Genomic DNA, 6,635 nt, shown 5'->3' with positions numbered 1-6,635 from the left:
GAATGAGGACACAAGAGTGTGCATGAAGACAAAGAAGCCTAGAGAGCCAAGGTTCTGGGTGCCTCAAGTACAGGCTTGTGATAGGATATGATAGCTGAAATGTTTCCTATTGCTGCTGTAACCAATTACCACAAATTCAGCATTTTAAACATTACACGTTTGTTATCTTATAGTTTTTCAGGTGAAGTCAAAAATGGGTCCCACTGGACTAAAATCAAGCCTTCAGTAGGGCTGTGTCCTTGTTGGAGGCTTTGGAGAATTGGTTTCTTTGCCCTTTCCAGCTTGTAGGAGCTACCTGTGCTCCTCAGGTCGTGACCTCCATCCTCCATCTTGAAAGTCACACATGCTACTATCACTCTGGTTCTTCCTCTTCTGTCTCCCACATTAAGGATCCTCTTGATTACTTCAGATCCATCCAGCTAATCCAGGACGATCTTAAGGTCAGCTGCAATCATTGAAGTTTACCTTCAGACATAATTCTTCTTTGTTGTATAACTAACATAGTCACAGATTCCAGAGATTAAGATGTAAACATCTTTGGGGAACCACTATTCTGCTTACTAAAAAATGTAATAAAGACAATGTGTTGAAAAAGGTAAGACAATAGTTTATTCAATAAAAATTTTTGATAAATAAAAAGCATAGATAAAAACTACAAAATGTGGAAAAAGGGAATGAATTCCTCTTCTCACATTATACATTAATTTAACAAAAAATGCATTAAAATGTATATGTACAGATCTTCCTGAAAACTAGAATAGTTACAGAAGAATGTATAGAGGAATTCAAGAAAAATAGAAAGCATAAAGAAAATATTAACTAATTTCACTGTAATATATCAGTATTATATTAGTACAGTATAAAGTTTATATATCAAAATAAATCATAAATAAAATTAAAAGGTAGACAACAAATAATGCTATTTACGTGGATTTAAATGTCATATTCTTATTTATACTATGTAAAGAGTTGCTATAAATAATTTTAAAGCATATATACCAAAAGCAAAAATGATCAAAGAAAATGAATATGTTGAAGAGACACAAAATAATAGTAGTTTTGCTCCACCAGTAATCAAAGAAATGTGATTTCTAACAATAAGAAAATACAATATCTCATCTGTTAAATTGAAATTTTTCATTGTATCATAACTTTAACAATGATGGTGAAGAAACAGCATATTTGGATACTTTCAAATAACTGCTGGAATAAAGCAATTAAAAATATATACCAATATTTTGTATAGTATTTGTATTATGTGTTATTTGGTCTTATAATTACAAGTCCATGAAAATAATCAGAAGGACTCAAAAGATAATTTAAGCAAATTAAATATTAGAAACAAGCTATGGGCGACTGGACAAATAAAGGATTTTCTTGTGTACATCCTCTCTGTTCAGCATTGAATGAGGTCATTTATATATTTTATCTTTAATATTTAGAGTAATAAGGAGTGATATAATAGACTGATACTCCACCCTAAAAAATATCTCATAGAGAGATATTCAATGAAATAAAATTTTTTCAGAGTATATAATTAACAGAAATAGACTATTCCTTTATTTCTTTATCCAGTAAACTGTATGGCCATCTTACACTAACTTATATGCCTGGTGTTTTGTTTGTTACTAGAAAGACATCAGATAATAAGTTCAAGCATCTATTCTCATGGTGTTTACAAAGTCAATAAACCAATAATTGCAGTGGTTTGGTGTCTAAATATGTTGGAGTATGTGTGCTTGTGTGTATGCACAGGTTAGTAGACATGCACGTATTTCTTTGCTATGTTAGCAGAGTGGATTAAAATGAATGGAGAAATGGCTGATTTTGGGACTAGGACAGGAAACACAGAAGATGAACATGCAGCATTTTGTATTGCCATAAAGAAAGGAAGCGTGATTTTAAAGAAACTTAGAAAACAACTGAGGCCAGGTGCAGTGGCTCGCGCCTAATAATCCCAGCACATTGGGAGGCCAAGGCAGGAGAATTGATTGAGCACAGGAGCTCAACATCAGCCTGGGCAACATGGCAAAGCTTTGTTTCTACAAAAAATACAGAAATTAACCGGGCATGGTGGGGTGCACCTGTAGGCCCAGCTACTTGGGGGCTGAGGTGAGAGGATCATTTGAGCTTGGGAGGTCAAGGCTGTGTTGAGCTATGTTCCTGCCACTGCACTCCAGCATGGGTGACAAAGTGAGATCCTGTCTCCAAAAAGAAAACAACTGAAAGAACTTCCAGTCGCCAAAGCTACAGCAATTTGAACAAGAAAACAAGGTAGTTTAAGATGACAACTCAAAGAATAAAACATATGTCATGAATCCATTCTGATGTGATTAAGTCATTAAATGAATTAATACATGGGGGATAAAAGATCTCATATGCAGAAAAAGCCTAAACAGTTTATACCAATACTCCACTCCTTAAGTGTGTGCTGGGTATAGTAAGCTCTTTTTGAAGAGTACAGTATGGAAAGTAGAAGAGAGTAACTTAACAGTGAAGAAATCTGACAAACTCTACCTCAGCCAGATGAACAGGGTCAGCAACAACAGGCACAAATCATATAGATAGTATGTACTCAATATGATGTGATGAAAATGGCACTTTACCTCTGTGATCTTCTTTCCCCAGACTCGTAATCTCAGTCTGATTATGACTGAAACATCAAACAGATTTCAATAGAAGTTCATCCTATGCAGTAACTGAGTAGTACTCCTCAACTGTCAAGGTCATCCAAAATGGAAAACCTGAGAAACTGTCACAGACAAGAGAAGCCTAAGGAAGGAGACGTGACAAAGGTCACGTCTGGATGGGCTCCTGCAATAAACAAAAGACATTAGCTGAAAACTAAAAAATCTGAATAAACTATGAGCTTTAGGTACTAATACAGTACCTGGTTTATTTATTGTGAGAAACATCCTATTTCAATCTACAGTGAGTAATAAGGGAAAGTGAGTGTGGGGTATAAGAACACTCTGGACTAGGCAGGCTGGACGAGGTGGCTCATGCCTGTAATCCCAGCACCTTGGGAGGCTGAAGCAGGTAGATCGCCTGAGGTCAGGAGTTCAAGACCAGTTTGGCTAACATGGTGAAACCCTATCTCTACTAAAAATACAAAAATTAGCTAGGTGGGGTGGCATGTGCCTGTAATCCAAGCTACTTGTGATGCTGAGGCAGGAGAATTGCTTGAATCCAGCAGGTGGAGGTCACAGTGAGCCAAGATGGTGCCATTGCACTCCAGGCTGGGTGACAGAGCAAAACTCTGTCTCAAAAAAAAAAAAAAAGAACACTCTATACTATATTAATTTTTGTAAAGTGAAAACAGTTCTAAAATTAAGTCTGTGTAAAGTATAACAAAATTGACTATTTAGGTTCCCTTAAAGGAATATCATAAAAACAATTATTAAATGAACATATTTGGATCAATTTTTGACAATAAAAGTAATATATGGATTATACATTTATTGTTTGCACCAAGTTAATCTCCTTGTGTTATTTATCTCATTTAATTCATTTACACAAAAGCAGGAACAGAGGATTAGAAAGACAACTTGATATCCTTTAAACTGATACCTGTAAGGAACCTAGAAGTCTCCAAAACATTTAGAGAGACACATCTACTCAATTCAAGTTTTCAGATATTTTAGATTATCTGGATGACAACTATACTTCCTACTGCTCTATGAGTTCATGTTCTGGATTAGCAGTGTGTTAATAATCATATTGACCCAAGTTATTCCCTGAAATAAAAATGTTGCACACTGAATGTTCTTGATACGCGTCTGATTTCTTTCAAGTTGACCTGTCTAAATTTTAAAGTAAGTATATTTGGTCTGCATAACTTGTTTATTGGTTACATTGTTTTTGTTATTTACACACTATGATTTTTCAGTGAGAACTTGCAATTTAAATACATTCAAAATAAATCTTTAGTTGATTAAGTTATATAATAAAATGAAGGTCGAATATGATCATGTGACCCTGCACATAAGTAGAGTTTAGTCACAAAGCCAGTTAGTAAGATACTGAGTCTTTACAATACAGAGATAGGCAATACAAAATTTTTTAAAAAGTGCTGTACTTTTCTCATATTTGGATCAAATATAAGAAGCCGATCTGACCTTTGTGCAGCTCATTAGTAAAATTGTAGAAGTAAACATGCAATAAAGTACAGTATTTTTTAATTTGCTTATATTTTACTTAGAGGCATGACTCAAATGTTTTGGCTCATCAGAATATTGAATCACATTAATGACAACCTTATTGTTAAAAAGAAAAAAAATGACAGTAATAAATGATTGCTTCAAATAATGGTTTACCACACTTAAAATCTAATAAATAGAAAATGAGAAGTAGAAGATAAATTATGAAAATACATCTTTCCTCTAGTAAATCTAACACACAGAATTTAATTTATAAAAGTTCAGGATTATCTACCAAATAGAAGTAACATTAGTAATTTAAGTTTTATTGTTAGTATTTATAATTGTTTTAGTTTTATGTTTTTTGTAAGTTTATACAATGTTTTTGTCTGAAAATAGTTAAAGTAATATAACATAAATATGTTTCTAAACACCTTGTTTTTCTAAGCTATTTGGACATCATTCACAGTTGAGAAGCACTGTGCTAATGCCCCAGTTAAAGTGTTTTTAAATATAATTGATAAACGTCATACTCTCCTGTTTCTTAAAAATAATATAAAAGCAATGAATTCATTATTTTTATTTCAAAGCTTTTTACCTCCTACTCACATAACACTGAATTTCACCATTAATGTAAACTGTTTACACTCTAGATTCTTGTCAAGGGGTGTAACTTCAAAGTTACCCTTAAGACTTAAAAGCTACAGGAGAAACAATAATACTGTAAAATTGCCTTAGGGATATACAATCCATCCATTCACTATAGGTCAGTGGCTGTCAACCCCAGCTGTCCACTAGAATCACCTAAGCTACAAAAAAAAACAAAAACAAACAAACAAACAAACAAAAAAAACTGGTGTCTCGTCCTATCTTTAGCTATTTTGATTTCATTGGTTTGATGTGGAACCTGATATGGTTTAACAAGTCTCCCTATATAATTCCAGTTAAAAACCAAAACTAAGAACCACTGGAATAGAAACTCAAAGGAGTGCTTCTGATTCCAGTCTGCATGTTAGTACTGAAGGTAGTGCTTTGAAAATACTGATGCAACTATAACAAAATAAAACAAAAACAAAAACAAAAATGCTGATGCTAGAGCCCCACCTCCAGGTTCTGGTTTAATAGGTCTGGGGTGGGGCCCAGGCATTGCTATTGTTTCAAAGCTCCCAAAGGTGATTCCAGTATGAAGTCAGGGCAGAGAACCACTGATCAAAATGTTTAAGACCTGAACACCTGGACCACATTCTCTGAGCTCCAGTAAAATAAGAAACACCTGGGCAAATGTGTCAACTATATTTACTATAAAAATGTTGTTCATTGTATTCCACAATGTAGGAAATTTCCTTCTAATGTCAGAAGCATGAAGAGTTATGCAACTCCTGACAAAAATGGGTTTTTGTTGCACAGACACTCGGCATTGTTCCTAAAATTTTTACAGGCAAATTCATGGCTAATGTTTAGCAAATGTGGCATTTATTTTGTGGACAAACCTCATGCCATTTTTATTTCCTATTCCCTAGCTTTGTTTTACCCTGTCACCAAAATCCTCATTTTCTTTTCATGAACCACCAATGATCTTTTTTTTTTTTAGTAGTCTTCTTAAATTATTTGGCAGCTATTTGAGATACAAAACAAAAAACAAAAAACAAAAAAAAACAAAAAACAAACAAAAAAGAGAAAGAGAAGAAGAAAAGGATAGAAGAAAAGAGGGAAAGGATAAATTCAAAGATTTCTATAGTATATACATAAACATGTACACAGATGTAAAAACACACATATTTGATACATTTGCTCTATCTGGGGTAGACTCTGGGTTTTCTGGATTGATTTCACAGAGAATTCTATTTGCAATGCTGATTTGCCAGTAGACTTAAAATAGTTGAAATTTGAGGTCACAATGTGAGTTAATAAGATAAATTTGATTGACTGGGTGGTGGTATTAAACTTTATTCAGATGGTTTTAGGTCACCCCTGAATGCACTTCTGGAATACAAAACTTCTTTTGTTTTATTTTTTTAAAAAAGAACAAAAAATAAGATAATATTTCATTATATAAATCCAGTCTTTAATCATATAGAAAAGTACTCAAACTGAAAATTTATGATTTAGGAAAATATAATTTAACATTGAACCTTAAAGGATGGCCCAGCTAAATAAAACATTGTATTCATCGATTACTTCATTATGCATTCAAACAATATTTCTCGGGCACCAACTATGGATCAAAGAATCCATGACCTGAATTGGGAATAGAATTGTAATAGAATGGGATAGAATAGAATAGAATGGAATAGAATATGTGGGAATCCACTCAGGGTGGGGGCAAAAATATTAAGGAAAAAATATTAGAGAAAGTTATAGAATATAGTCTCAAACCCTTTGGAAGGCCTAAGGGTTTTTCATAGTTTCAGTAGAAGTTTCTACTGAAGGCAGCCTAAATTCCTTTTACATTTAGTTAGTAAGCAAAGCAAATAGCTGGCATATATGGGGAAGTCT

The sequence above is a fragment of the Cebus imitator genome, unplaced genomic scaffold (genome assembly GCF_001604975.1).
Source record: "Cebus imitator isolate Cc_AM_T3 unplaced genomic scaffold, Cebus_imitator-1.0 Scaffold138, whole genome shotgun sequence".
Taxonomy (NCBI): domain Eukaryota; kingdom Metazoa; phylum Chordata; class Mammalia; order Primates; family Cebidae; genus Cebus; species Cebus imitator.
Note: the sequence above shows the minus strand (reverse complement) of the source record.